This window comes from Saimiri boliviensis, chromosome 8 (assembly GCF_048565385.1).
Source record: "Saimiri boliviensis isolate mSaiBol1 chromosome 8, mSaiBol1.pri, whole genome shotgun sequence".
Taxonomy (NCBI): Eukaryota; Metazoa; Chordata; class Mammalia; order Primates; family Cebidae; genus Saimiri; species Saimiri boliviensis.
The window spans coordinates 109,742,258-109,753,581 of record NC_133456.1 but is presented as its reverse complement, the minus strand read 5'-3'; positions in this window follow the sequence as shown (position 1 = coordinate 109,753,581).

Here is an 11,324-nt window from a genome sequence, read left to right as displayed (position 1 = left end):
TGAAAAATTATAGTTCACTGTCACTTCAAACTCCTGGCCTCAAACAATCCTCCTGCCTCAGCCTCCCAAGTAGCTAGGGGTACAGGTGTGTGCCACCATGCCTGGGCTATTCTTTAAAATTATTTTTTGTAGAAATTAGGTCTTGCTTTGTTGCTCAGGCTGGACTCAAACTCCTGGCCTCAAGCTGTCCTCCCACTTTAGCCTCCCAAAGTGCTACGATTACCAGAATGAGCCAGTGCACCTAGGAGAAATTTTAGTTTTTTAATAAATTCAATGAAACAAATAATATCTCAATGAGAGTTCAGCCAGGAAAAAAGAAATTACTCAAAGTACCACCATCAGGAAGATATTCAGTATAGGGAATCAGATGCATACAAAGTCTTTGGAAGGAGTGAATGGGTAGAAGTTGAGAAGGTAGCACCACTAATTTCAAGTTATTCCACATCACCTGTGGACCCAGTGTCAGGAAGGTGCTGTACCCAGAGATCAGAAATTGCAATAAATGACAGGTAATTACTGTCCATGTCACAGCTGCTCTCCTTACAGCTGGGGACTGCCAGGGATGGTCTTTGAGATCTAGCTTCACTGCAAAAGTTTAAATTTGTCAGCTGGGTGCAGTGGCTTATGCCTGTAATCCCAGCACTTCAGGAGGCCGAGGTGGGTGGATTACCTGAGCTCAGGAGTTCGAGCCTGAGCAATACAGTGAAACCCCATTTCTACTAAAATACAAAAATTCATCCAGGTGTGGCAGCGTGTGCCTGTAGTCTCCCAGCTACTTGGGAGACTGCGGCAGGAGAATCGCTTGAACCTGGGAGGCGAAGGTTGTAGTAAGCAAAGATCGTGCCACTGCACTCCAGCACGGGCAACAGAGGAAGATTCCATCTAAAAAAAAAAAAAAAAGGTTTATATTTGTCATACCCCTTGTGTCAGATGCCACTGTTGCCGAAGAATGAAATGCTCCTGTGTCTTCCAAATCCTTGAGTGCTCCTCACTGGATCAGCCTAAACCTTGTCAGAATTGTGCTGGCTAGAGATTCTGGAAAATGCAGCTCCAGGGCTCCCAGACTCTGTGAAACACATAACACCCTAAACAAATAGTCATTTACTAATAATAGAAATTTACACCTGTACAGCACTTTCCATAAAAGCTCTGTGAGGTAGGCAGGACCTGTAGCTCAAAGTTGCAAGTTTGGCAAGAGACTTAGAACCTCGTATCTCAAATCTAGGGTGTACTTTTTTTTATGTCAGTGTGTCCTATTTAATCATCCAAGTTCCACTTCCCCCCAAATCTTCATAACCATTTATTGATATTATTATTATTATTATTTTAGATGGAGTCTTGCCCAACCTGGAGTACAATGACACAATCTTGGCTCACTGCAACCTCTGCCTCCCAGGTCCAAGCAATCCTCCTGCCTCAGCCTCCCAAGTAGCTGGGATTACAGGCATGTGCCATCACACCAGCTAATTTTTTCTGTCTTTAATAGAAATGGGGTTTCACCATGTTGGCCAGGCTGGTCTTGAACTCCTGACCTCATGATCCACCTACCTCGGCCTCCCAAAGTGCTGGGGTTACAGGCGTGAGCCACTGCATCCAGCCTACTGTTTTTCTTTAAGTGGACTCATATTTTTATGTAAATAAATGTAAAGAGGAGATTTTGCATCATAAAGCATAATGCAGATCTCAAAACTGTTTTGCTATATAAATGGAAGATAAAAGTAAAAATGAACACACAGAAAACCAAATGATATTAAAACCAGTTAGCAAAGGGCTCTGAGATGCAATGAGCATGTGTTAGAGATGTTACTTGTACTAACAGCAAACATCCTAACTGCAAATTGAGACTCATTGATATATTCACAAGAACTAAAGGGTGAATAAAATCTCTGAAAAATTAAATTTCTCACTATGTGAGGCAAGCTTGTTTAAAGCCTTTGCCATCTTATCTACCATCAGTAGAACACATCATACGCTTTGGGTAACATTGCTTTCTGCCATCTTAATTTTGACAGTTTAGCTGAGAATCAGAGTATTTATTCATTTTTGTTGCTGAAACTATTTGATAGCTGAGCATTGAAAGTATGTCAGTACGTCTTGCCCTGATGACTCATTCATATAAGATTTTGTTGCTGTTATTAAGGTGATATTCACATAAAATGAAATCAACTGTTTTTCAAGTGAATCATTCAGCGGCATTTAGTATATTCATAATGTTGTACAACCACCACCTCTATCTAGTTCCAGAATATTTTCATAGCCCCAAAAGGAAACTGCATAGCCATTAAGCAGTTATTCTCCATTTTTCATCTTCCAATTCCTGGCAACCTTCAAACTGCTCTCTGTCTCTTTGGATGTACCCTGAATATTTCATATAAATGGAATCATACAATACATGACCTTTTGTGTCTGCCTTCTTTCACTGAGCATAACATTTCCAAGGCTCATGCATATGACAGCTTGTATCCATACTTACATTTCTTTTCATGACCAAGTAATATTCCATTGTTTCTACACAGCACAATTGTTTATTCTTCTGTCAATGGGCATTTGAGGTTCCACCCTTTGGTTACTGTGAATAGTGCTTCTGTGAACATGAGTGTACGTGTATTTTTTTTTTTTTGAGGACCTGTTTTCTAGTCATTTTGGGTATATGCTGAATAGTGGAAATGCAGGACCATATGGTAATTCTATATCTAACTTGTTGGGGAACTGCCAAATCATTTCCACAGTGGCTCTGCCACTTTACATTCCCACCAGCAGTGCATAAGCGTTCCCATTTCTCCACCTCCCCTCCACCACTTGTTACTTTCTGTTTTTGTGATTATATCCATCCTTGTGAGTGTCAAGTGGTACCTTGTGGGTTCTTTTCTTTTCTTTTTTTTTTTTTTTTTTTGAGATGGAGTCTCACTCTGTCACCCAGGTTGGAGGGCAGTGGTGCGATCTCAGCTCACTGCAACCTCTGTGCCTCCTAGGTTCAAGCGATTCTCCCGCCTCAGCCTCCTGAGTAGCTGGAATTATAGGTGCATGCTACCACACCCAGCTAATTTTTGTATTTTTAGTAGAGATGGGGTTTCACCATATCAGTCAGGCTACTCTTGAACTCCTGACCTCATGATCTGCTCATCCTGGGCTCCCAAAGTGCTGGGATTGCCAGCATGAGCCACTGCACCCGGCCGCTTTGCATCTAATGACTAGTAATGTTGGGCATCTTTTCATGTGCTTATTGGCCATTTGAGTCTCTTCTTTGGAGAAATGTCTATTCAAGTCTTTCACCTGTTTTTGAAGTCGGTTGTTTGTCTTCTTCGTTGAGTTGTAAAATTTCTTTACAGATCTGACCCTTGTCAGATATGTGATATGCAAACATTTTCTCCCATTCTCTAGGTTGTCTTTTCACTTTATTGATCATGTCCTTTGATGTACGAAAGTTTCCATTTTGATGAAAACTAATTTATATTTTTTCTTTTGTTGTGTGCTTTTAGCATCATATCTAAAGATCTATTGTAAAATCCAAGTTCATGAATATTTACCTCTATGTCTTCTTCTAAGAGTTTTATGATTTTAGCTCTCATATTTATGTAAGATTCTTAAACCATACTATAAAATTTCCATAGAATTAAGGTAGATTATTGACCCAGGTTAACTCTAATCACTGAAATTTACCTACCCTTGAAAGACTCATTTCCTTTAATAAATGAATTTGTTTGGCCAGACTGTGGGGAAAAATCACTGTACTAGATTCTACAGCAACATATAAATACATATGTATATTTATTAGGATATTATTCCTATATACCAATGGGAAGTCTATAGTAAGTTCTATGAAAAAACGTTGGCCAGGCACAATGGCCCAGGCCTGTAATCCCAGCACTTCGGGAGGCCAAGGCAGGCGGATCACTCCTTGAGTCAGGAGTTTGAGACCAGCCTGGCTAACATGGTGAAACCATTTCTACGAAAAATATAAAAAATTAGCCAGGCAGGGTGGTGTGTACCTGTAATCCCAGCTACTTGAGAGACTGAGGCTGGAGAATTGCTTGTACCAGGAAGGTAAAGGTTGCAGTAAGCCAAGATCACACCATTGCACTCCAGGCTGGGCAACAAGAGTGAAACTCCATCTCCAAAAAAAAAAAAAAAAATGTTAAGGAGATGACATTTGCCAATTTGTAAGGAGGCTGAGACAGGAGACTTGCTTGAACCCAGGAGGTAGAGGTTGCAATGAGCCAAGACCACACCACTGCACTCCAACCTGGGTGACACAGTGAGACTCTATCTCAAAAAAAAGGGTCAAAACAGTTGCAAATAACAACAACAAAAAACCTCAAACTGGTGCAAATAATAAATATTTATTGGCTAGTAGAAGGATGCCTAGTAGAAGATGGGCTTTGTGGGACTCAGTGATGCTGTACAAGACCAGCTTCTTTCTCTGCCTCCTCGTGTCAGCTCCATCCACCCGAGATGGCTGCCAACAACTTCCAGGCCTCCATGCCTCTCCGTCTTATCCAGAGAAGGTGAACAACTTGCAGCAAAGGTGTGTCTCTGACTCAGGCTCTGGCTTCAACTGAACCACATGCCCATCCCGAAATCAACATCCATGGTCAGGATGTAAGCTTGTGTTCATCCCTCTCTTCCTACTTGAATCCCAGTAATGGAGTTGGGCTTCTTTTCATTCTCAAATGGAAAATTAGATAAGTGAAAAAGAAACCAGGCTATTGGGGAAGCCATCACTATGTGCACCAAGGTAATCTCAGAGAAGTCCTAACAGAGAAGACAGGATTTGACCTGGGTCAGAGGAAATCAAAGAGCAGAAATGTGAGGCCTATTTTATAAAAATAGAGTAGGCCAGCCGTGGTGGCTCATGCCTGTAATCCCAGGACTTTGGGAGGCTGAGGTGGACAGATCACAAAGAGAGGAGCTTGAGACCAACCTGGCTTACACAGTGAAACTGTCTCTACTAAAAATACAAAAAATTAGCTGGGTGTGGTGGTACATGCCTGTAGTCCCAGCTACTCCGGAGGCTAAGGCAGGAGAATCGCATGAGCCCAGGAAGCAAAGGTTGCAGTGAGCCGAGATCACACCACTGTACTCCAGCCTGGGCCACTGAGACAGACTCCGTCTCAAAAAAAAAAAAAAAAAATCACTAATTAAAACTTCATGGAGAAGGAAGAATTTTTTCAAAAATTACTTAATGGTGGGTCTTGGTATTTGATCACCTATATTCTCTTATAGAAATTCATTCATTCAATCAACAAATATTTATTGAGTAGCTAATGTGTGCCACCAGGCACTGTACTGGCAGCAGTTGGTGGTCTGACGGTGAATGAAACAGCGAAGTTGTTGCCCTCATGGGGGCTGTAGTCCAAAGGAGAGCTATAGTATCTGTTATCTGATTCTGATGTCTTATCTGCGTTTGGGAAGCATTAGTTAAATTCTGGGCCATAAGACAGTAAATGAACTGAATTGCTCACTCACAGTTAATGGAAGGCAAAGGTTGAAAGCATTCAACTCATTGTCTACAAACAAACCTGACCACTGCGAGAACTTCACAATTCCTTAGTTCCTTGACAAAAGAAACCATTTCTGTTCTGAGTTTTTTGAATCCAGCAGACACTTGACTGCAAAGATGTCATGCTTTATTCCTCATTGGATGAAGGGATATAATGAGCTTGCCTAAAGGTTTTATTTACCTGGAGCTCAACATACCCATTTTAAAAATGGGTGACTAGACTGGGTACAGTGGCTCACACCTGTAATCCCAGTACTTTGGGAGGCAAAGACAGAGGAGCACTTAGTCCAGGAGTTCAAGACCAGCCTGGATAACATAGTAAGACCCCATCTCTACACAATCTTTTAAAAAATTAGTCAGGCGTGGTGGCACACATTTGTAGTCCTGGCTACTGGGGAGGCTGAGGCAGGAGGATCACTTGAGCTCAGGAGCCTGAGGCTGCAGTAAGCTATGATCATACCACTGCACCCCAGCCTGGGTGACAGAGTGAGACCCTGTCTCAAAAAAAAAAAAAAAAAAAAAAAAAAAAATGACTTGGCCTCGATTCTAGACCTCAATAATGTCATGTTAAAATCAAAGCAGAGATTGGATAATTAAGTTAAATTACTCACAGGGATGATGTCCTTTCCCCTTCTTTCCTCTCTCCCTTCCTCCACCTTTCAACAAACCTCTGTTAAGTACATACAAGAGGCAGGACTTGAGCAGAACAGCTAGGAAGGTCCTTGAACTGCTCTCCTTGTCTTTTTTTACATGTCACTCCTTTCTTCCCTATATGACCTGAGCTCAGAAGGATGCCTTTTAAAAACAATCCTCTCTTCAAACCCTGCTTTGCATTGGTCTGAGAAGTGAAACTGCCTAAGCTAAGCTGGTAACAAGAAGGCAGGTTTACACTTGAGGCATAAGTTCTACAAAGCAATGAATGAAGGAGAGCTTCTTAGTTTATTAAGCCCCTAGATGTGCCCATACTGTGCTACACATTATCGTATCAGGGATGAGCCAGATGTATATGTGGTTTCTGTCCTCACAGGGCTTACATTAATGTAGACTCTGATTTGACAGGTCTAAGGAGCCACCTCTAATGCCACATTCGTCAAGCACTGAGGTGGTTCTTATGTAGGAGGTTTGTTAGCCAGTCATTGGGTAGTCAGTTTTACATAATAACAGTGGGCCAGGCACAGTGGCTCATGCCTATAATCCTAGCACTTTGGGAGGCTAAGGGGAGCAGATCACAAGGTCAGGAGTTCGAGACCAGCCTGGTCAATATAGTGAAACCCTGTCTCTACTAAAAATACAAAATTTAGCGTGGTGGCAGTTGCCTGTAATCTTAGCTACTATGGAGGCTGAGGCAGAAGACTCACTTGAAAGCAAAGGTTGCAGTGAGCTGAGATCTCGCCACTGCACTCCAGCCTGGGCAACAGAGCAAGACTCTGTCTTGAAAATAATAATAATAATAATAATAACAGTAATAATTGTTATTGTCCTGTCTTAATGTATTGTCTTGCTTTAAAAACTCCAAAAGAAAACTAAGCAACCACCAAACTTCATGACAAGGAAGTTCACGAAAAAGAAATATAAGTAATAAACATCTGTTCAGCTTCATAAATAATCAAATGAATCTCAGTGGAGGCCAGTGGAATATAATTATTCACCTGTCATATTGTTAAAGATTTTTAAAATTGGTTAGCCATGTGCCTGTATCGTACATATAAACATCTGCCAAGAAGGTAGGTAGCATGTTAAGAGTTCTTACCACAATAACATTTTAATAAGAAAGTAAATAAAGTGCGTTAGTTATTTTTTGAAAGGTCAGTTAACACCTAGAATGTGGTGAGACAGGCATACATTACTAGCAGGAGTGTAAACTGTTGGAATTTAACTAAAGAGAATTTTGGAAATATGTATTAGACTTTATAATGTAAATATTTCAATTTGGTAATTTAATTTCTAGGATTATTTTCTAAGCAAATAATACCCAAAAAGCCCAAAGATTTGTAACTCTGTTTGCCACATCCTTGTTTACAGTATAAAAAATTGGAAGCAACCTACCTGTCAATAAAGTAAAAATTAAATTAGAGTAGCCCATTTAATGGAATCAAAGGCCAGGCACAGAGGCTCACATCTGTAATCCCAGCACTTTGGGAGGCCGAGGCTGGAGGATCACTTGAGTTCAGGAGTTCGAGACCAGCCTGGGCAACGTAGTGAAACCTGGTCTCTACAAAAAATAAAAATAAAAAATTAGCCAGGCATGGTGACACATACCCATAGTTCCAGCTACTTAGGAGCCTGAGGTGAAAGGATCACTCGGACCCAGGAGGCAGAGGCTCTAGTGAGCCATGATCACATTACCACACTACAGCCTGTGCAACAGAGCAAGACCTCATCTAAAAAAAAAAAAAAAGTCCATTAAAAATTTTGTATGGACGGGCACAGTGGCTCACACCTGTAATCCCAGCACTTTGGGAGGTCAAGGCAGGCAGATCAGTTGAGGTCAGGAGTTCGAGACCAGCCTGGCCGGCATGGTGAAACCCCCTCTCTACTAAAAACACAAAAATTAGCTGTTGTGGTGATGCATGCCTGAAGTCCCAGCTACTTGGGAGGCTGAGGCAGGAGAATCACTTGAACCCAGTGGGAGGTGAAGGTTGCAGTGAGCCGAGATCATGCCGCACTCCAGCCTGGGTGATAAGAGTATCTGTCTCAAAAATAAAAAAACAAATAAATAAAATTTTCTCTGACCTTTGGGCTCACACAATTAATTCATCATATCCCTCTCAGCAGTAGCTTCACTACTAACTTAACACCACACGCCACCCTTCCTCAAGGAAGGTATTCACTCTCTCAATGAATGGCACCAATGAATAACTACCTGGACACCCTCTAGCGCCTCCTTCTCAACTCTGCCCACATCCAACAAGTAAGCACGGGTCAGTTTCCTCCCCACCAGCCTCACTACCACTATTTTAATTTAATCTCTTAACGCTTCACATTTGGATTGCTATAGATTTTTTCTATTTTCCAATCTGCTCCTCAGGGTCATACATAGCTGTGCTCCCACTATTAACAGCACGATTTTCCTAAAATTTAAATCTGCCTGTGTCATTTACCTGCCCATTCAGAACTTCAAAATACAGTCCATCATAAGTACTCAACAAATGATTGATGGACAACAAATGAATGACTGAATTCAGAGTGAGATTAGTTTTTTCTAGGACCGCTTCAAGAACTACAAACCACTGCTCAAGGAAGTAAGAGAACAAATGCAAAGACATTTCATGCTCATGGATAGGAAGAATCAATACTGTGAAAATGGGCATACTGCCCAAAGTAATTTACAACACTGGTATATATTATATGGTCACAGTGAAATTTTGTGGTGTTTCTGGAGGACCCACAGTGCCTAAGACTGGGAAGGGGGCACTTTTAAAGTGGAAAAACAAAAGACAGCTGTGGTGATGACATATCATCCATTTAACTTTACTACCTGGGAGATACTAAGATAAACTATGAAATAATTCCCTTCCAAGTAACAAGAGGAACAAAATTTAAAGTGCTGGGGGTCAACTACCAGAGCTTTGAAAGGAGCAAACTCTGCAGGAGCAAGTTAATTTCCTTCTACAACAAAGTATCAGGCAATGCTGGCAAGATGAAGGCAAAAGCTATATTCTATTCTCTTCAGTAAAGATCCCAATGTGATGTTATCATCAATAACCCGGGAGGATGAGGTCCAGGTGCAGAATGACCAATTTCAGACATACGTGCCATACCAGTAACAAGGCATTTCTCAGCAAATAGCAAATATACTTTTTTTTTGACAAATAAAATTTTAGGGTTCACTTTTTCTGATGCTGCAAAATCTAGAGCAAAGAAGCAAGTCAATACAAGTATGCTCTTTTCACTTTCACGGTAACAGTGGACTAAAATATAACAACATTTGCACTGGTGGACAGACTTAAACCAGCATTTGACAGTATGGATAATGGCTAGTGGTGAGTCTTTTACATTGCGTTCTAATTTAGGTAATGTGTAAACTGTGAATGTCTTATAATAATCAGGGGATACACGAATAAAACTATTATTAAGACATAACTGTGTTGACGTTAAAAAGAATGTCAACATTTATTTAGGTGGTGTCCAAGCCTGTGTTTTCTATCTTGGAATTATTGCCACCCTTCCTTAAAAAAAAGTTAAAAGTCTAGGCTGGGCGCAGTGGCTTACACCTGTAATCTCAGCACTCTGGGAGGCCAAGGCAGGTGGATTACTTGAGGCCAGGAGTTTGAGATCAGCCTGGCCAACATGGTGAAACCCAGTCTCTACCAAAAATACAAATATTAGCTGGGTGTGGTGGTACAAGCCTGTAATCCCAGCTACTCGGGAAGCTGAGGCACGAGAATCCCTTGAACTCAAGAGGTGGAGGTTGCGGTGAGCCAAGATTGTGCCACTGCACTCCGGTCTGGGTGAGAGAGTGAGACCCCATCTCAAAAAAGTTTTTTAAAAAGTCTGGGCCAGGCACGGTGGCTCACGCCTATAATCCCAGCACTTTCGGAGGCTGAGGCAGGCGGATCACCTGAGGTCGGGAACTCAAGACCAGTCTGACCAACATGGAGAAACCCCATCTCTACCAAAAATACAAAATTAGCTGGGTATGGTGGCACATACCTGTAATCTCAGCTACTTGAGAGTCTGAGGTAGGAGAATCACTTGAACCCAGGAGGTGGAGGTTGCAGTGAGCCAAGATTTGCGCCATTGTACTCCAGCCTTGGCAACAAGAGCAAAACTCCATCTCAAAAAAAAAATAATAATAATAAGGTCTGAAAAGGCATTTAAGCTAAACAGTTGGACTATAATTTTTAACATAAGCAAATTTTGTTAATTTGCTTATTTTAATAAACAAAAAGTTTATTTACACTGGGTGCGGTGGCTCATGCCTGTAATTCCAGCACTTTGGGAAGCCGAGGCAGGCAGATTATGAGGTCAAGAGGTCAAGATCATCCTGCCCAACATGGTGAAACCCCATCTCTACTAAAAATATATATATATATAAATTAGCTGGGCATGGTGGCAAGCGCCTGTAGTCCCAGCTACTTGGGAGGCTGAGCCAGGAGAATCACTTGCGCCTGGGAGGCAGAGGTTGTAGTCAGTTGACATAGTGCCACTACACTCCAGTCTGGACGACAGAGTGAGACCCTGTCCACCCCCCCAAAAAAAGTACATTTTTATATATGTATAAACACATACTAATCTAAGAGATACTCTGTCCCCCTCAAATCGAAGAGATTTTTTTGTACAAGGACAAGATGTTGACCATGAGAATTTGCCTCTGTCACCTGAGTTTCATTTCCCCTTGGGGCTTTCCCACGGGGTGTGACAGTCATCCGTGCTGCTCAACAGATATTTCTGGCTTTCTGCCCTCCAGGCAGATAATGGGATTGCTTCCTTACCCCCTTAGGTTGGGAGGGGGAATCCAAGCTAACAAGTCAGGAGCATAAAGTGGATCTGTAACTTCTGTGCAGGCAGGGCACTGAGCTGCTGGCGTGAGACCGCGTAGAGAAGCACCCTGTCTTTCCTCTGCCGCGACAACCAGGCATGCTCCTGGAGGTGGCCGCTCCATCAACCTGGATTGCAAAACAGTGTGAAGCGGAAACCCCCAATTGTCTGGCAGTGGAAATGCAGCAATGGCAAGAACTAAGTCTTAATTTTCGCCACTAAAACATTGTGGCTGTTTGTTAGAGCAGCAAACTGTAGCCTGTTCTGACTGATACAGTAAGTATAGTATCACCAGCACCCTGTCCCTAGTTATTAGTCTTCTCTTAACACCAAGACCCCACAC